At 46.2% G+C, this 21347-nt stretch overlaps 1 protein-coding gene and 1 long non-coding RNA gene across 4 annotated transcripts in view; one reads left to right on the forward strand and one right to left on the reverse strand.

Annotated features, from left to right (window-relative positions):
* SLC14A2 (solute carrier family 14 member 2) overlaps positions 1–21347 on the forward strand; it is a 505451-nt gene that overhangs the window by 406109 nt on the left and 77995 nt on the right. The gene's annotated exons all lie outside the window — the stretch shown is intronic.
* The window catches only part of LOC123588582, a 144035-nt gene that overhangs the window by 110151 nt on the left and 12537 nt on the right, over positions 1–21347 (reverse strand). For all 3 annotated transcript variants that reach the window (XR_006707919.1, XR_006707918.1, XR_006707917.1), the window contains exon 3: positions 14695–14847. This is a non-coding gene — a long non-coding RNA (uncharacterized LOC123588582). The remainder of the gene's footprint in view (positions 1–14694; positions 14848–21347) is intronic.

Genomic DNA, 21347 nt, shown 5'->3' on the forward strand with positions numbered 1-21347 from the left:
TCTTAAGAAGAAGGGGCATGCCTTGCTATGGGGAACCACATGGAGAAGCACTAGGGGTGGGAGAGGGGTGGAATGTAGGCACAAGCCTATATTGTATCTCTGTGGGAAAGAACAAATGAGGCAAAGTATGCAGCCTTAGGATCGACTAATTTGACTAATTTCAGTAGGCTCTGGAGCATAGGATCTGTCCCCTAGTTGTCTGGTACCTGGCCCTAGGGTGATGAGAGCGGGTGGATAGTGGCCCACAATGTGAGAGCCTGATAAATGAGGCAATTAGGGGTATGGGCCCTTTATTGGTTAGTTTACAAATGAAAGATGCACTCCCAGGTGAGTTGTTAGCCATCTCTAGGAATTCACTAATCGTAAGGAGGGCAGTCCCTCCAGAGTCAGCAAAGTTTCAGATGTCAAAGCATCAAAATATAGAAAATGAAAAGTATGGTTAGTACACATGGTAGCTCAGGGCTCCAAAAGCACATGTCCAAGGTAGACATTATCATTGCCTTTTATGAGCTAACTGAAAAGTCTTGCAGTATCATTTGTCACTTTCTATTTGTAAGAAGCAAGTCATTAAGGCATCCCATTATTAAGAGGAGGAGAATTTGACTCCACCTTTTGATGGAAGGGTAGCAAAGAATTTGTGAGCATGTTTTAAAACCAGCACAGCTTCCATAATAGAGGCTATGCAACTTATCATAAAGACTAATGGGCCCCTTCCTCATCCCTTACAACTCAGAAGCCTTAGACTTGAAAGTTAACAAATCCAGTTGCCCCTCTGTTAATACCACATTTCCCAGCTGAAATTCTAGATTCAGTGTTGGAGTCAGAATAAACTTCAGAACTCCCTTAAGTGGCAGGGATTGAGAGGAGGAAGTGTGATCCCAGTGCTGTGAGTAATAGGAACCTGCCACCATGCAGTTCATCATTTAGTGAATGTACACATGTCAGATTCTCCCAGTAGATGTCCAACTCCAAGAATGAAGGAGGACAGGTGATATTATTCCCATCTTATAGACAAAGCACTTGAGATTGCCAAAGAGGTGAAATATTGTGCCTATTGTCTCACAGTCCTTTCTTGGGCAGGCAGCAGTCTCACCCTGCTCCTCCACCTATGGGATCCCTGCACTCCCAGACTTACTGCCTGTTTTGGAAGACAACGTACAGACAGGAGGGACCAAAAGAGGACCCACATTTTTAGATGCTTTTGTAGATGCATTTGTAGATGCTTAGGGGTGTGCAAGCTGGAGACTAAGGGAAACGAAGAAGTGAGAGCTTTCAGAGTCTTGAAAAACTGAGGTGGCAGAAAGGAAACTGGAGGTGTCTCTGGATCTGTGGTGACCAAATTCATCAGGGTGAGGAAAAGGAAGGGTGTTGGGGGACAGCTCATAGGATGATATCAAGGGAGTAGTGAAGCTGCAGAAGCAAAGCTGAAGCCTCACTCACCCAGGGGAAGTATGTGCTCTGTCTGCCCCAAGAAGCCACTGATGGCTCTAGGGCATAAGAGGGAAAAAAAGCAAGACAAAATATGTTATTTAAAAGCACTTTCTGATAGGTGGGCAGAGTGAACCAAAGAGGGAGCTCTAGATGAAAAGGTAAACAGTCCAGTACAATATGCAAGATACCATCCAGTTCAGAAAACTTGTGCTCTTGACCCACCGATTTGGGAAGCAGGAAGAACCCCTGGCCATGGGGAGATGATGAAAGGAAGGGCTTACCATGGGCAACCATGGGCCAGGCAACCTAGTCTCTACCTCTGGCACCAAATAAGACAATTGCTGATCTCAGAATGGACTAAGACTAATTAGAAAGGAATGATATAGGGCCAGAGATGCCAGGAAAATGTGCAAATCCCTTTGCTCCAGGGTTAGAAATTCCGCACTTTAGGTCTTAGTATTGCCAGTCATAGCAGAACAGAGGTATAAAGTAGAGATGAAAACGATTTTGGGGTTTTTTTTGAACATTTATTTGAACACTTATTTTTTGAGATACAGAGAGAGACAGAGCACAAGAGAGGGAGGAGCAGAGAGAGGGGGAGACACAGAATCTGAAGCAGGTTCCAGGATCTGAGCTGTCAGCACAGAGCCCAATGTGGGGTTCAAACCCACAAACCATGAGATCATGACAGAGTCGAAGTTGGACACTCAACCAACTAAGCCACTCAGGCTTAGCTCCCGAAGGTTTTTAGTTTCCATTATGTACTACTAACCATTTGTGATACTGACCAAAGCCACATCAGTACAAAATAAATTCATTTAGCCTTGATTTTATAAGAAATAGAAAATACTCTAGTCACGTGTTTAAAATTTAAGAGAAAAGATAAAGTAATCAACAAATATAATAAACATTAAGATTCACAAGGTTTAGTATGACTTTCTCATCTTAGACATGAGGAACTGAGGTCCAGAGAGGAGATGATTTTCCCATGTCACATACATAGCAAGCTGCTGGCCATGTGCTCTTTCTACACCCTTTGCTATTCCCTATGCCACCCCCACCCTGCCACTGGCACCAACAAGCAGAGATTTTATTTCGTCTTCACTCTGCATCTCCAATACATACATCCCTGGAAATTCTGAAGCCACCCACATCCTTAGGTACACTTCAGATGACTAAACAGAGACTTCTAGTCTCCACACATGGAGTCTCTGAATCTACCTCACTCCTGGCCCTTGGGGGTGGGAGTGCCAGTCTGATCTCCTCACCACCCACCAGTGCCTTGTCTCTTTCATGGAATCTCTGGCCCTGGGAGATGAGGCTTGAAAAATGAAATGCTTTCCATTCCAATTCTCCATTGCTGGAAAGAGATATTAGGGAATCGGAGGAAAAGAGAAAATATGTGTGAGGCTTGTTAGCATGTAATACAAAGCGTCCCTTGTGTTCCAAAATCATATTCCGGTCCCATCTAACATTGCTCCTCTTTCCTGTCCCCCATGAGGTGCCAACTCCATCCCACCTGGAATGATCTTTCCCAGAATCTCTCCTGACAAACTCCTATTTATCCTTAGAGACCCAACTCAAATAGTCCTTCCTCTCTCAAGCCTTTCTTGCTTCTCACCCCTGTGCAGGCACTGCAGACTGCCCTATTCACTGGGTCCTACCTGCACCACTGCCATGGTGGTTTGCTCCAACTTCTATCACTGCTGCCCCTCCCACCAGATCCTGAGTGCTCCAAGAGCCGGAATGTGATTTATTCATTGTAAATCTCTGTGGTCTAAGCCAGTACTTTATACATAGTACTTATTCAGTGTTTGTGGATGAATGAAATAATACAGGCACTAGGGAAAAGAGATAAGAAAGCACACAAACTCCCATATTCAACCTGCACACCCAGAAAATAAATCTTAGGAAAACAAAACATCTAGAATAGAACTGAGAAATATAATATGAGGAGTGGCATGTTGATAAACCAGCTCTCAAAAAAAAGCCATAATTTGCAATACTTTCCAGTTTCCATGGTGTAAAAACCCCCTCCATGACTGATTGTAAGCTACTAACGTGAACTCACTAGACACAGAGTCAGTACACAATTGGCTCTCATGAGCCATATGGTTCTAGCCCACCACTGAAAGCAAGCCACATATGTAATTTTAAGTTTTCTAGTAGTCCAACTAAAATTGTAAGAAGAAACAGCCAAAATTAATCTTAATGCTTTAACTCAGTATACCCAGAATTTTCCTTTAACATCGAATCCTTACAAAAGATTACTAATGAGCTATTTTATATTGTTGGTTTCATATTTAATCTTTGAAATGCCAGTGTGTATTTTACAAGTAGGGCATCTCCTCTGGGACTAGCTGCATGTGGCTAGTGGCTGCCAGTATGGGACAGACAGCACAAGTCTAGAATCGGAGTCAGAGCCACACAGAGACAGAGTGACATGGACAGCTGTCATTTTTCGGATACTGTCAGTGATGTTTTAAATGCTGTTGCTTTTTAAAACTTTAGGCAGAAACAGTGCTTGTCCCATGGGCTAGATTAAGAGAAGAATCTGTTGCACTTCAGCAGGACATCATGTCCCTCTGACCCATATGGCTGCTCCATTAGGATCCTGAGCACTTATTAATTACTACACCTTCTTTCCAGCTTTCAAAGTGTAAGATTGAAGGCAGCCAGTGAACACCCAAATGTACTTTTCCCTCTGCTCCACATGCCAATTTAGCATCAGAAATTGCCTGCCCTCCCCCACAACCCCTAGGACTTTTCCTCCCATCACATGATTGCTAGAGACTGTGGGTACACAGATAATGAGGCTGAACTTTTCAGAAGTTAAATGTGAATGGGAAGTGGACAGAAATGCACCTGTTGAGAGGCACCTGAGTGGCTCAGTTGGTTGAGCATCCGACTTCGGCTCAGGTCATGATTTCAGGGCTTGTAGGTTCGAGCTCCATGTTGGGCTCTGTACTCAGAGCCTGGAACCTGCTTCAGATTCTATGTCACCCTCTCTTTCTGCCCCTCCCCCACTCGTGCTCTGTCTCTCCCTCTCTCTCTCTCTCTCAAAAATAAACAATTAAAAAATTTTTTAAAAATGCACCTGTTGACTAGTGGAGGAGGTAAGCTGCCACATAGGAGCCTCAGGGAGGAGAATACAAGGCCTTCATTTTGGAAAGGAGAGTCTGCATCTCCCAAAGCAGTGGCCTGGGCATCAGAAGTCATGGGTTCCAGCTCAGCTCTGTGGGACTTTCAGAAAATCCCATAATCTCTGTAGTTTGCTTTATCCTTCTGTAATCTGACATTGAGAGGCAGCAGGTTTCTGATCGAACAAAACAATGTTTATGAAAATGCTCTGGAAAAATGTTAAATGCTGGGATATCGAGGTTAAAAGCAGCAGACCTTAGTGAGAGATGCAAAGACTGGAAACTGGAAAACCTGGATTCTTTTCTTGGATCTGCCAGAAATAAGCTGTGCAAAGCATAAAGCCTTTTCCTTATCACTAGAATGAAAGGGCCCATCTAAGCGACCAGCGTTAAGTTAGATCATGCCATCCTGTATTAGCAAACTCCATGGCTTCCTACCCCCCCCCAGGGTCAGACTGCCCCCACCCCACCTCTCTGGCACCATCTCCTCCCCCTCTTCCCCTTTCTCTAGCCTTCAGCCACTCTGACCTTCTTACGGTCCCCATGACCGTAAGAACTTAAAACTGACACCTTTCGGTGATGTCCCTGTTTAAGTTGAAACCCCCTCCCCTATTTTATTTCCTTCATAGTAATTATCACCTCCTAGCATAATTGTATTTATGTATTTAATCTTTATCTCCCTTCTCTAGAATATAAGCTCCATAAAGAGAAGGGATTTGTGTCTGTTTTCATAACCAGATATATTTCCCATGCCTAAAACAGTACATAGCAGGTAATCAACAAATATTGGTTAAATGAATGAGTGAATGGACACCATTACAGCTCTGACATTCTAAAATTACAACTTCCTGGGGCGCCTGGGGCCAACAAGTCGGTTGGGCGTCCAACTTAGGCTCAGGTCACGATCTCACTGTCCATGGGTTCGAGCCCCATGTCGGGCTGTGCTGACTGCTCAGAGCCTGGAGCCTGTTTCAGATTCTGTGTCTCCCTCTCTCTCTGACCCTCCCCCGTTCATGCTCTGTCTCTGTCTCAAAAATAAATAAATGTTAAAAAAATTTTTTTAATAAAAAAAAATAAAATTACAACTTGCTATCAATAAAAATTAATATTTGAAACAAAAAGATTAATAGCCAAGATTCTAGAAAACTTCTGTTCACAGGAATATTCAAATTACCTTTTTCCCCTCTAAAGGTACAGCCAGCTCAGTTCACCTGTAGCACTGAGCTCAGGGAATAAAAGTGAAATAGCCAAGGTGCTCTGCTCCATCTGATGAGCCCCAGCCTCCCATTCCTGGTGCCTGCTCCAGTCCTGACACCACTCCCACCCCACTGGAGATGCCCCCAGGCCCTTCCTGTCCTTTCTCCCCCCTCTTGAGCCATTTTCAGGAGATGCTCTGATGACCCATCCAATATATGGGTGGCTCCTTGTGAATGTGAGTCTCTGGACTGCCTCATCCTGAGCAGGAACCAGTGACACCCTATCTCACACTTGAAGCAGGTTCAAGGCTCTCCCTCTGACAACATCTCTCACTGGGAAAGGGAAGGCTTTATTCATTCACTCAGTTATTCATTCAACATGTATTTATTGAGCATGTTGGAAATATGGAGGTAGATAAGACATAGTTCCCTGTTCACCTACGACAGAGACAAGTAATAAACAAATATGCTAATAAATATATATAATATACTATCAGGTGGTAATAAATACTATGAAAAAGTGAAGTAGGCTAGAGGAGAGAATGGCAGGGAGTGCTGCTCTAGGCACTGAGACAGCCTCAGTATAAGGGAATGAGTCACATATCTGGGACCAATCAGTACAAAAGCCCTGAGGCAAGAGTGTCCCTGGCTTGTCCAAGGAACAAAGAGAATGGTAGTGTGGCTAAGAAGCAGAGCGTGAAAGGAGAAGGGGTGGAAAGTCAGGTAGTGGAGATAGCTAGAAGCTAAGTCTCATTAACTGTGGAGGCCTTGGTAGATGGGGATTGTATTCCCAGTCTGATGGGAAAGATCCAGAGCAGAGAAGCAACTTGATCTAACTTGTTTTTAAACTATCCTTCTGGCTGCTGGGTGGAGAATACTCTGTAAACGAATAAGAATGGAGGCAGAATGGCAGCCGTTGCAACAGTCCAGGTGATGCTCAATGGGGGCTCCAACCAGGCTCTGACTGGTTTGCCCTCCCCCATGCCCCAGTGGACTGCACCATTTGAGGCCCTGGTCTTCCGTTAGAGCTCACAGATTCTGTCTTCCATCCTTCAATCTAGTCATGTGTGTCAGTGGTTTGCAGCCTTTGGCTACTTCCACCTGCAAGCTGAATGGGGCTCCCAAGGAAGGATGGGCATGCAGGGATTTGGAGGGAGATAAAATGCCAGCTATCACTTTGCCCCTTTATCTACCATTTTTAAGAACCTATAATAGAACGTGCATGGGTGGGAATGACCTTATAGGAAAACAGCTCCATTCTGTTTTATCTTTTTAGTTCTGCACTCACAAACTCAGTACTGTAACTGTTACTGATAATGCTTGGCTTGCCACATACTGCCACACACCCGGTGTGTCAACACTAGGAATGAGAACCTTCTTCCAGGATACCCTTTGGGGCATCCTCTGATTCTGTCCTCTGTGTATGTCTTGTCTCATGAGTCAGGAGGTAGGTTCCCAGCAGGCAAGAGCCACACCTTCTTTTCCTTGGTCTAGTGCACTGCTGGCACCAGTTGATAGATGAGCAGAGGACACTAGGATCTGAGATACAGAAGCTTCTAGGTCTTTGGCTCCAGTTGGCATGAGCACTCATCTTTGTGAGTCTATTGAACTAGAAGGGATCTTGGAAGTTGTTTAATCCAGCTCTGATTTCCCAGAGGAAGAAACCAACCCCCAGACAAGTGAAGTGGGTGGCCCAGGGCCCACACAGCTTGAAAAGGCAGGTGCAGATAGTGAAGATGAGAGGCCACCAGAGGCTCCCCACACTCACCAACCAATGCTGGTGTCAGTGCTGAAGAAAAAATGCTGAGGGGATAAAACTGCACTTCACTCCAATCTTTGCAGCCATTCTAGACAGTAGGAATTAATGGCAAAATTATCCTCATTTCATAGGTAGAACAAGCAAAACTAAGATTCCGCTGAGTGGTCTAGACCATATATTGAAATGAGGGGGGTGAATGAAAGCTGGGTTTTTTTAATCCATGGAAGGGGGAAGTTTGGGATGAATATGACAATGATATATGGATATAATGATATGATAGGAACATAATAATGATAGCACATAAATATTACAATGATATATGATAATAAATCATGACTGTCATTCAGAAGAATTCCAGTTCTTCCATGTAGCTCCTGAGAACAGAATGAGGACCCCCAAAAGTGAGAAATGGAATGTAGATCTGGGCTCAGGAGGAGAGACAGCTTTCTGATCACTGGGGCTCTCTGAAAAAAGAGAGAATGGACTGGGGAGATGGTGGGCTCCTGGAAGGACCTGGGTCCAAGCTGGAAGTCAGCCAGTCAGAGGCACTGTTCAGGGGTCCCCAACTCACAGGGGCAGTTGAACTGGATGGCCTCTGAAGTCCCTTTTAAGCCTGGCATTCAGCAATTCTGTACACAGGGAACTTGGCATTGGATTCCTTCCTTTTGAAACCAGACTTTCTCCCACCTACTTGACTGGAGGTGTTCTCTCCAATAAAGTCATCCTAAAGTCTGACATCTAAAAGTCTGCCATCCCCCAGGATGGAATAAGGAGAAATGGCCTTAAATCATGTGACTTCCATAGGACTTGTGAAAGCCTTTCCATCTTGTAAGGTTGGAGGTGGGGTTCACGTGCCAGAGAATGTTAGAGGAACACCTCTCTGGGTGATGTCGAAGGAGAAGGTGGGTACCCATCGACCTCAGTGCTACAGATAAAGCAGTGTGGAGGCAGGGAGATGGAATTCATGACCTCTCCAAGTTCCTGCCAGCCCATTCCAGCTATAATTCTATGATAAAACCATTAGAGGGCCCAGAGGTGGTTTAGCCTCATTTCTCCCATTCTGGTGATAGAACACATTTTTTTTAAACCCTATAAACCCTAAACCATAATTCTTTTACAGCAGAGGGAAAGACAGGACAGTCATGCATGGTTTGAAGCATAGGAGCTGCGGGGAGAGGTTAAAGGAAGAAGAAGGTTTGTTTAGATTGTGGTTGTCCTTTTCGTTCAGGTGGGAGTTGTGGGGGTGTTAAATGTGAAGTTTGATGCGAACAAAAGCAAAGCAAAAGAGAAAAAGGAATGTGAAAAAACTTAAACCTGCAGTTTTCTGATACACAGAAGGGAAACCCAAACTCGGCTCATTATGGCACACATTTATGGCAGATCATAACATTAAATTACAACTCAGCGGCCTCGGCCAGGACTGTGCAGCTCTTCCCATGTGCTTCCAATTTAGCGCGTTTGAAGTTGCCCTGGATATTTATTTGTAGGGGATTTACTGCAAAGAACGATTAAAGTTTGTTCTTGTTAGGAGTTTGGGGCTAGTTTGGGGGGTGGGGAAGACAGAAAGGGAGAGAGTCAGCTAGAGAGAGGAAGGGGGCTGCCAGGATACCCCGAATGAATACATGTATATGTTTTAAAGCACACACAAACACACACACAAGAGCCCTTTGTTTTCGACATGGTGAGGGTCCAACATCTCTGACTGTGATTTTGTTTATAGGAAATCCTTCATAATGCACGTTTAGTGTTTCCATATGGAATTCTCATAGGACATTTCCCCACACCACCCTCCCCCCTCCCCTTCTTTTATTTGGATAAGGCAAGAGAAAAGGGACTGTACATTCCAAAGATTCATAGTCATTCCGGATCAAATTCAATGGATTTTGGCAAGAGTTGAAAAACCCAGATGCAGGGCTTCAGCCTCCTGCTGAGCCGCCTCCAGCTGTGAGTGTCTGGTGGAGGCACTTTGTAAAATCATGAAAACCCTATTAAATTCGTGAAATATGATATACTGTCGTTTCAGACTAACTTTCCATTGAACTGTCCATGAAGAGAGAATTTGGTTAACTTGCCGAAGAAGGGGGAAGTGGCGAGGCTGGGGCAGGGTTGGGAGACAGGAGGCCCTATTGAGGGAAACAGAGAAGCGCCAGAAATTCTGAAGAGGTTGCAGATTTCTGTGTCTGGGTATGAGCGCTCCCTCAGACCCCAGCAGCACAAGGCTTTCTCAAGGTTTGACTCTTCCCAGGAAAGGGGGTGGTCACCATGATCCCTCTCCCTCTCAAGTTGCTGAGCTGTCTCAAGTGCCGGCTGTTGTGACAGTTTCTCTGCTGGGATGATTGTTTCAGAGCACAGGAGACTCCAGCAATCCCTGGTGGATATTTAGACTCCACCCCTTTTTTCATAGCTGAGGGGCCAAGGGCAGCAGGAGAGAAGAGTGACTCCCTGCAAGGTCCAGCAAATTGAAAGAAAACCCACAGCTCCTCAATCCCAGTGTAGTTCTTTCTACCAAAGCACACCTCAGACACCTTCACTGCCTGCCCCAGATCAGAGCTGCTGACGACATGGTTTTTTTTGCATGAACTCATAGGCCTAGACTACCCCCCAACCCCAGCTATGAAACAGTCTATCCTAAAGAAGTTGGACACTCTAAGTTCATTTCCTATTGGACTATAATTCACATCATAAAACTGTTGCATGTTTATTTTCAAACAGATCAGGGTGAGGGCTCCCTGGAGGTGAATTGGTTTTGTTTTCTGGAAACCTCCACAGGACATGGCAATTTCAGGAGCTCACATGTACATGAAGAGTTCACCTTGCAGGAAGCCAAGTGGGGCCCTTCTTCCCCAAATGTCTTGGCACCCTAGGGATCCAAAGTCCGGACTCTTGGAATGGAAGGGCACACAGAACATCGTGACTCACCTGTCATCCATGTAGTGGTCCCTGAAATAGGAACGTCACATGGTACAAGCAGCTGCATCTCTTGCCCTGTGTCATGTGTAGAAAGAGATCAGAATAAAAGCTGACTTTGATTGAGGGCTTACAGTACGCTAAGGTGCTGTCCTGAAAGCTTGGCATGAGTTAAATCATTCCATCATAACAACAACCTTATGATATAGTGGCACCATTATCCCCATTTTGCAGATGAGAAAATTGAGACAAATTTCCCAAAGTCTTGTAGCCAACTAAAATCACATAATGGACATAAGCGACTGAGCCAGTAACTGAATCTCAACAATCAGGTTCTAGAGCTTGAGCTCTCAAACTGCCTGCCACCCTCCCCAACCCCACACCCAAACACACAGACCTAAATATCAATGTCAGAGGAGAAGGTCTTAACTCTCCTTCTTCTCACTCCCATTGGAAATATACTTTTTGAAATAAACAGCTCAGGCTTTCTCTTTACCCTTTTGAAATATAAATAGCTCCTGAGTGTGGGTGGCATTAAGTCACTAATACTCTAAGCCAAGGCTTCTCAAACTAAAATGGACATACAAATTGCCTAGCCATCTCATCAAAATGCAGATTCTCATTTAGTAGGTCTGTGAAGGAGCCTGAGATTCCACATTTCTAACAAGCTTGCAGGTACTGCAGTGGTCCAAGGAGCACACTCTGAGTGACAAGGCTCTAGGCTATTTACCTGAGTGCTTTCCTCCACCAAAAGAGGCACCCATAAGAAGGCAGCCAGAGGGTCAAAGATGGCTCATCAATTTCACGGCTGTGATGGGGCTAGCCCTCCTCCCCCCACCATCAGTAGAGCCACTAGATTTCCAAGCTTCAAGTCTCAGGCATTGGGAGACCTGGGGAAGGTCTTTGGGGTCACAAGAAACCGTGGGATTGATATCTTTGCAGCAGCAAAGAGCAAAGCTCTTTGGACCAGAGAGTCCAGTATCTATACATCCCTGGCGGGGGCAGAAATAAGTGTATGGTGACCCCGGGGTCAGGAACAGTCAACACCAACATCTCTCTTACATCCTGCTGACCAAGAGGAACTGGCCCAGTGTGGCAGTTTCCACCTTCTTGCTGGGGAGTTTGGACAGACATTTCACCTTCCAGTTCCATTTGTTTGACATATAAAATGAGAGGATTGCACTAGATAATCTTTGAATCTTTCCCCTCCTTCCTATCCCAATCTATGAGTCTACAAATGCCTATACAATAAATAAAAATTCAGCCACTGTTCTGCACATCTAAATATTCTGATGTCCTTGTTGCCAACACCACATAGCAGGATATCAGACAGAACCCATTAACTTTCCAGTGGAGGCTGAACACCACAAACACAGCTCTCACAGGAACCTGGCCGCCCCATTCCTGGTCCCCCTTTGGGAAGCAGATGGAGGAGGCTGATTCCCCCGAGTAGCCAAGCATGCTGCCTGAGCCCGGAGACTGGAAGGCAGAGCCTAGTCCCCAGGGCTCTGTTTCACAGCCAAAACACACCGTGTTGTGTTCCTACCAGCTCTGAAGACCTCACACAGCCAAGAGAAACAGGCATTTAAGAGCAGAAAGGGGCAGCACTTGACCCCTGGCCTCTTTGGTCTGGCTCCCTCTGCCAAGAGGACGCAAAGCACTGTGGCCTAGTGAGGGGCATGGTGGCCCAGTATAGCCAGCCCCACAGAGCTGGGCTCAAACCCCCAGGTCCCTGGATCTGAATTGCAGACTCTCTAGCTCTGTGACCTTTAATGTTACAAGTGTCTTTCCTTATAAGGGCTAGGCACAGAGTAACTGGGCCATAAAGTGAGACCATTCCTTTGAGTGACTGTTGATAATAAATCAGATACTCTCCAGATCTGTTCTCCAATCTGACAGAGTCCAAGAGACACTTGGAACCTGTATTGTGGAACAACTAAAGATCCAGGGTTAGAAATGCTTACAAGCCATCAATGTGTATCTATGTAATTCTAAATTTTTAGTAGGGGCGCCTGGGTGGTCAGCCCATTTAATGTCTGACTCTTCATTTCAGCTCAGGTAATGATCTCATGGTTCATGGGTTTGAGCCCCACATCGGGCTCTGTATTGTCAACACAGCAACATTAACACCACCCCATTCCCACCAACTTGCGCCTATACTCCTTCAGTAAATACTTTTGGAACTCTGACTGACCAGTGGAGAAGGCATTGGTCGGTGCAAAAAAGCACCTGCGGGGGAAATTTCTCAACAAATGAAGTATTCAGTATTGTTTCTTTTTGAAAATGTGATTTAAGTGAGGACCTTGAACAGCAGAGCTCAGCATGCATGGGTGCAGGGTTAGAACAGAGTCAGGGCATTAGGGGGTGGAGGGAAGGGTGAATGCATTTGGATGGATTATTTGCCGGTAGAGGAGAGGTTTGAGAAGTACTGTGGTACAGACGAGTCAAGTACAGAGTACCAGGCTGGAGAACACAAGGACGCCGAGTATTAGGATCTGGCTGGGACAGTGTGAGTTTTAAAAATAAGACACATCAGAGAATATTGGACATTAGATACAAGGTTCAAGGGAACCAGGGCATGGCAGCAGGTGGAGCAGAGTGAACAGCCCTCCTCCAGTCAGAAAATGGCACTGAGGTTTTTTCTACTAACTCCATGGCTTGCTCACTAAGCTTTTTTTGGTCTTTATTTTGTCGTGAGGACAAGGTTTTGCTTGTCTCTTCCTTCTTTCCTCCCTGACACCCTCCTCTCCTCTCTCTCCTGGATCAATTGTTACCTCTGCCAACAGAAGGTGGTGGGACAGAGGGGAGGACCAAGGGGAGCGGGGTCGGTGATACAGACCCATACAACTCGGCACCACCTCCTCCATTCCTTGTAAAAATTGGGATAATATTACTAGCCTGATAGACTGGAAGCTGAACCAGATGTCTTCTAGTGTTCAATTCTAGAACTCTAGGAAACAAGCCAAGAACTCTACAGCCTAAGTCTTGCTACCAAAATGAGACTCCGACACATGGACCTCATGGCATACCACTACTCTGACTCCACCCTGGGCAGCGCTCACACCCCACCAGAACAGGCTCCTTCCAGGTAACTGCCCAACACACACACACACACACACACACACACACACACACACACACACAGATGTACACACAAATACACAGCCATGCACATACACACACACACACACATGCACATGTACACACACATACAGAGGCACAAGCACACACATGCACACACAGGCACAGACAGACACACACACAAATAGACACACATATCCAGATGTGCACACAGACACACACATGCACACACACAGAGACACATTTACCTACATGTACACACACACACATATGCACAAACACACACCCAGGTGCAGACAAACACACACATGCATGCACACAAACCCACAATTTCCTCCCCGTTCTGTGAGATTTTATCCCCTCTCCAGAAATGAACACTTTTTTCTCCAAAACATAGCCCTTTCCTGTTTCCAAACCCTGCCCAGACTTTCAGTCTTCTGTGAAACCTTTCTGCATTAATCCTTAAAATCTGACCACCTTATTTATTCAACTGTCTACTCAACAATTTTATCTACTTGTGCAACCAGCTTTTTAAACTATTTCCTTTCATATGAAAATAATAGTATGCTCACAACCTTTCAGTGTGTTTGCATACCTATTATAGTACCAAACATAATGTTATGCAAAAAGCAGAAGCTCATTAAAAATGAGCTGAAAAAAAAATGATCCCCACAGTGTCTCTATGAGGAATTAATGATAGTTAACATTTATTTTGCATTTAACAACATGACCACCAGCACTGTGCTAAGCACTTTGTATACAATATCCCATTTCATCAATAACCCTATAAGATAGGCATTACAGATTTTTTATTTTTATTTTTTAAGTGTATTTATTTATTTTAAGATAGAGAGAGAGAGCACAAGCAGGGAAGGGGCACAGAGAGAGAGGGAGAGAGAATCCCAAATAGGCTCCACACTGCTAGCACAGAGCCCCATGTGAGGTTCGAACTCATGAACCGTGAGATCATGACCTGAGCCAAAGCCGGATGCTTAACTGACTAAGCCACCCAGGCATGCCTAGATCTTTTATTTAAAAAAAAAAAAAAGCTGTGGCATAGAAGATTCTAGAATATAAGGCAGTCTGATTTCAAATGCCACACTTTTGCCACTGCACAAAACAACTGTCTTTCCATTTAACCATTAACTACACTGAGACACACAGACATTAAGTGAATTACCTGAAGTCACGTGGTTGGGGCTAGAAACCAGGCACTCTCCACTGAGCATCACCACCTCTTTCCAGCTTGGCAATTGAACTCTTCCTTCCATGTGAGAAAAGTGTATACATGAAACAGCAAGGACTTTAAAGCCAGGCAGAGACTCAGTTTCACCTTTTGTAAAAAGAAAATAGCAATAATTACCTAGCCAGGTTGCTGTGGGGGTTAGGACCAAAGAAGACCACGCATTTCCTGGCACAGAACTAGAGCTAGCTTTCAGCCTCTTCTCTCCTCCGGTCTCCACCCACCCCCCTTCCCACACACTGCAGCCTGTGGGCAGTGTCCTTGTTCCGTCTGCCTGACCTCGTCCTTGAGAGCCAGTATCAGACCAAGCAGGCTGCCCTAAGCGTACTCATTAAGAAGGTTTTGTCCCCTGACAATCATGAAGACACTGCAGAAATGGGATCACAGAACTTGTGTTGCTCATGCTTCATGGAGGCTCTCCCGCTGAGTAGTACAGATTCCATCCAAGAAAAAGACAACCACCCATTGTGGATGGGAGGAAAGCATCTGCTCCGGAAGGTCCCCCTTCCCCTGTTCATAGGGAACCTCTCCCCATCAGCCCTTCCATAAATTCTACCTGTGCACTCCAGTTGCCCTCTCCTGTCTTGCTATGGTGGCATGAGGCTAAATTAATTAATGTGTGTAAACCATGTGGAAATGTTTGGCTTGCCAAGTGCTCTTGATAGGTTTGAAATACTATTGGAAGCAGTGGAAATTGGCACGGCTATCTGGAGCAAAATTGATCTCACCCCCAGGACTCCTGAGATTGACTTTGGTTAATGGAGGCATATGCAGATAGAGCAGGATAGACATTAAAAAACACTATGGATATATTTCAAGCCCTTACTGGGGAGCAAGGAGACAGAATTAAAAGGGAAAGAAAGACACCAGCATAGGGATTCTCCTGTGATGCATCAGACCCAAAGGGAATTGCCCAAGGTTAGGACAAGAGAAAGGGGATACCTACTAAAGTGAGGCACATGGGGCTGGGTGGGTTTGGGTCTCTCTGAGAGGCAAAAATCCAGTCCTAAAATTATGGGTGCTTGTATTTATGAGCACTCAGAGGATGGGCAGGTACATAATGCCCTTCCCTAAACAGACTCCTCTTTGCTTCTGTGACTCCATCAGCTCCTGAAAAAGGAGGAAGGGGAAGAAGTACCCTAGCCTGGGGCAGGACTTACTGGAGGGAACCAAGAGACCTGCCTCAGGCAAGGGGCTGGGCTTGGTTCTCTCCTAGGGGTTGTATCATCAGAGGTCAACCAGAAAAGCAGAACCAGTAGAAGATAATACATAGTACATAAAGAGATTTATTGCAAGAAACTGGCTTATATGATTGTGGAGGCTAACTTGGCAGGTCCGAAATCCACAGGGTGAGCTGGAATTCTCAGGCATGGGGTGAAGCTGTTGTCCACAGGCAGAATTACTTCTTTTCTCAGGAAAGCTTCAGTTCTGCTCATAAGGAATTTATGATTGAATCAGGCCCACCCAGATCATCCAGGATCATCTTCTTACTTAAAATCAGCCAATCATGGACTATTATCACATCTACAAAATACCTATGTACCAACACCTACATCGGTACTTGAGTAACTAGGGACATAGCCCAGCCACACTGACACGCTAAACTGCCCATCACAACTGCTCTGTCCTCCCGCCACTCAGCCCCCACCTCCTCTACTGTCAGACCCACTCACCTCCTACTGAAGCCTCCCCATCTCACATGGTTCTCCAGTGTCCCAGTCCTCCAGGAATGGCCCTGTGAGCTGTCTGCCAGCCAACCCTATCAAAGCCAGGTCTCCAAGATAGAGTGCATGGCTTCTCCCTGTCATCACTTTTCCAGCAGGTGCCTGAAATAGCCTACCACCTGCTATCCCTGCCTCCAAATCCTCATTGTCAGGAGAGTGTATTTCTAATCTCTACACCTGGTCTATCTCTTTGGGGACTAAGACTCCTTCAGCAACCACCCACAGGGTTCCTATTGAATCATGCTTTCCTCAGAGTGGTGTCTAGCCCACCTTCTCACCTGCCCACACTCCCCTCTGTGCTTCTGCGTTTCCTGGAACTGACCACACTGCTCACCTCCATGCCAAGGCCCATGTCCTCCTCTGACCTTCACCCATGTCTTTGGCTCCCCACCTCTGCCTCCTCACTGAGGACTAGCTCCCCTAGTGAGAGAAGCTCCCTCTCTGGGCCAGAACTACCTATCATCTGCCCCCACTGCAAACTGACCATCGCACCTCTGCCCCACTAGCGCCCATCCCGACATCCATAGGGCTGACTATGTGTGTCCTGCAAATGCTGGCTCAGTTCATGGACAAAATACACCAGCAGGGTTTCCCCAGCTCCTTGTGTTAGCTTGGCTCCTCATGTTATTCCTCTGCCTGTAGTTCCGTTGGAATTTTATTGGGGGTAGGGAGTGGTTTTTTCTTATCCCTCTCCCTTCTCTGTCTTCCAATTTGAGAACTGTTTTGAGCAATGATACTGTCATGATAGTTTATGGTATACAGAAGTTATGCCTTGAGGTATTGAGGTCCATTTCAGGAACTGAAAAAAAAAAAAAACATAGGGTAGTGCAGCCAAGAGGGTAAGGCAGGCAGGGCAAAAAGTGGGGCTGGACACTTGTCTAAGGAGTGGCCATTGACCCTGAAGACTGCAGGGAGCCTTCCAAGGGTCCTCAGCAGGGCAGGGACAGGCTAAAGTCCATCTTAGGAGTACCCTCCATTGGCAACAGGAGGAGGGGCTAGGAGACCAGCCACCTGGCTGTTTCTAGAATGCCCTTCAGAGGAGATGAGGGATAGAACTAGGCAGAGGCCAGAAGAGGAATCACCAAGATTTCAGAATCCAAATCTAGGGTGAAAATAGGAAACCTGCTCATACAGACAGATGTTCAGACATTTTTAAAGGACAAATTACTTTACAGCCCCAGACTTTAATTCGTTCATTCAGTAAATATTATTTGAACATGTAATTTGTTAGAAGCCTAGAGATTTGACAGTAAAACAAGGTTCCTGCTTTCAAGGAGCTTCATCCCAGTGGGAGGGAAGGACAGGAAACAAATGGGGGTGTGCCAGAGTGTCAGATGGTGGTAGCGTGCTGTGGAAAGTGACAGGTAAGAGAGATGGAAAGTCAGTGGGGGATGGGGTACTACAGTAGAGGGGTGTCTGGAGAATACCTTTCTGAGGAACCATGACTAACCAGGAGAGGGTGGTCTACGCAGAGGAAGTGGCACATGCAAAGATCCTGGAGCAGAGGTGGATTTAACATGCTCTAAGCAGAGGAGAAGATGATGTCAGAGATGTAGCTAGAAGTCAGGTGTGGAGGCCAAGCGGGAGGCAGAAGGACTTCAGCTTGTGTCTACACAAGCTGGGAAGTCTCTGGAGAGGTCTTCAGCAGGGAAGGGACTCGTGCTACGTATTCAAGGGACCACTCAGGTTGCTCCGGCTGGACTGAGGCAGGCACAGGAGGAAGCTGAGACACATAAACAAGGAGAAGGATGATGGTGCCTTAGGCTCCGCCACTAGCAATGAAGGCAATGAGAAAAGCCAATTCCAGATGTAATTTAGAGGTGGAACTAATAGGAATTGCTGCTACATTGCAGTGTGGGGTGTGAGAGAGAGTCTAGAGCACTTGGGTGGGGGTGTCTTAGTCCATTCCAACTGCTGCAACACAAACCATTGACTGGGGTGGGGGGCTCATAAACAACAATTCTCACAGTTCTGGAGCCTGGGAAGTCCAAAATCAAGGCGCCCCAGATTTGGTGTTCATTCTTTGTTCATAGACAGCTATCTTTGCTGTGTCCTCACATGTCTCTTTTACAAGTGCACTAATCCCATTCGTGAGGGCTGCACTCTCTTGACCTAATCACCTCCCAAAGACTCCACCTCTTAATACCATCACATTGGGGTGTAGGTTTCAACCTATGAATTTGGGGGACACATTCAGTCCATAGCAGTGAGTGACAGTCTCTCTTACTGAGACTGGGGACCTCAGGCTGATCAGGTTTGAGGAGGTGCAGGCTAATCAGTATGTACCCAAGCAGAGGTACCTGACACATCTCACATCTTTACTTTTTTACTAAATAGGCCACCCCCACATTCACACAGCATTTGTGGCTCACATATACCATGGAGACCCTGAGACTCAGAGCATCCTCAAGTGCCTTCTGAACTCAGCAGGGGTTTGCAATTCAGTGTGCATTTACCCACATGGGTTATCTCTGTCACTCTTTACCCATCATAAGATATTATACTCAGAGCCTCCTCTTTCCTGTTTGAAATGATCTCCCTGCGGAGAGATAGACAGAAAAACATCTGAGATATGGTGGCTTAAAAGAGGTGGGGATGGGGAGGAAGCAGAACCTCATTGCTGTGGGGGTGGGGTGGGGAGGATTCAATGGACTGCTCCTCACCTCCCTCATTTCTCCCACAGTCCTCTTGGGTGGTCGGTATTGGCAGGGCCACGTTATGACTTGCGGGGACCCTAGGCACTCAGCTTTCATAGGTCTCTTTCTCCATAAAAAAATATTAAAAATTATATTTTATGACCACATTGGTATTGAGATGAATATAATGCAGGCTGGATTATATGTGTTTTTTCTTTCTGATTTTAAAGAAATTAAAGCAATGTTGTGGTCCTGAAGACTATCATGGGCTCCGGGCACAGTGCCTGTTGTGCCCAATAGAGAAGTGTCCCTGGGTATAGGAACGGAAGAGGGTGGGTCTGGAGCGACAGCGGCCATCAGGAGACCTGGGCCCCTGTCCTAACTCCTGAACAATAAGCTATGAGATCTCTGATCAGTGTCTCCACCTCACAAGGCCTCCTAATCTCTCCAAGGAGGGGTGGAACTTGACCATCTCCTGGCCACCTTCTAAGCAACAACTCCCAAGGTTCTAACTAAAGCATGCAGACCTCGAGCTTCATTTTTTAGCTTTCTGACCCCAAGGGAAGGCTCTTCCTCCCCCCTCCCGCCCCACCCCACTAACTACAATATTAAACTTGTTTTCCTTTCTGGATCTCCTTCTCTCATCAAATCATTTGCTGGTGTGTGCAGCCACTGATTTCCAAAAAGCGGCCATAAAACCATAATGAGTATGGAGATACCAACGTGAAATGACAGAGAGAAGGCCATAAACATTCAAATAAATATATAAATATAAACAAGTCTATAAACCAAACCCGGGAGGTATTTTAAACGCATAATGTAGCATTTATATCTCTTACTTTGCGCAGCAGAACTTTCAAAGGAAATTCATTTAATTCTATTGCTCACACCCCTAACCCCCATCCAGGAGTAATCGCTAATAACCAGCACAATTACCGCCTCCCTCCTGATGGAGAGTTCATTTCAGAAGCTCGTTCTTGAATTCATTATCATGCTGGAAATGAGTTGAATCACAGCGGATGTGACCACATGACGATCCCCCTGCTTCCTTCCAGTTGGGTTCAGCGAGATGCCTGCTGCAGCCCTGGCCCCTGCCAGCCCTATTGCAAAGGGAGCTGCCTCTCTGTGCCTGGCCCGATTTAAAGAAGCTTGTCAGGAGTTAGGAAGAGAGCACATGACTCTGCTTTATTATGGGCTTGATGGGTGGAGGGACACCGCCCACCTTGCTTAGAGCATGGCTGTGGCCCTCCCTCTCCAAAGGAAAGGAACCTAACCATGGCTCACATGTCCTGCCAGGAAATGGCCAAGAGTGAACTGAGCAGCACCACGCATACACTGGCCGTTTCCACTGCTTCCAGGTCCTCATTCGTCCAGTCCTCAACAAGCCCTGGGGTAGTTCAGGGCCAGATACAGATTTAATGGAGCCTTTGTTTAAAAAGCAGGGGAGGGGTGTCTGGGCGGCTCAGTCGATTAAGCATCCAGCTCTTGACCTCAGCTCAGGTCTTGATCTGAGGGTTGTGAGTTCAAGCCCTACATTGAGCTCTGCCCTGGAGTGTGAAGCCTACTTTAAAAAAAAAAAAAAAAAAGCTGGGGAAACATGCAGTTAAGGGTACTAAAATATAAAACTTTTTTCATTCTTCCTTGGGTGGTTTCCTCTGCACCCCCACCACCACTCCCTCCCTCTCTCTTCTTGACCTGTCATAACCTATCATGATGTTTTTATCTGCTATTTAATGATGCGGTCCCAGAAGCGCAGGGATTCTTGCTAGGTGAGCACAGACTCTCACTGCACAGGGCCCCACCCAGTGACTAAGTGTACACACAAAAGATCCACTCTCTGCAGGTTTCCCTCCCACCAGCCATCAGATTGCCACACTGAGCCCCAACCAAAGTTGGATAGTTGAGCCAGGGGTCTCCCCTTCCCACAAGCCCTCCAGCCCAGCCCACTGTGAATGCATGACCCCCAAGGGACTGCAATCTATGTGCCAGGTTCTGCTCAGTACCAAGAATGGGCCAAAGTGCTGCAGGGTGCATCATCTAACTCCAACCCTCCCCACACCTGTGCGCACCTGAGCACAGAGAGTAGCAGCAGTCCCAGGGTGAGGGGCCAGGAGGGAGAGGCCCTGGGCACCTAAAGGCAGTTGAGAACAGGAGAGGCAGCAGGAGGCAGGACTGAGTATAGGCCAAGGATCCAAGTCACCCCCATTCATGGTCCACTGACCTATCAAAC

The sequence above is a fragment of the Leopardus geoffroyi genome, chromosome D3 (assembly GCF_018350155.1).
Source record: "Leopardus geoffroyi isolate Oge1 chromosome D3, O.geoffroyi_Oge1_pat1.0, whole genome shotgun sequence".
NCBI classification, from domain to species: Eukaryota; Metazoa; Chordata; class Mammalia; order Carnivora; family Felidae; genus Leopardus; species Leopardus geoffroyi.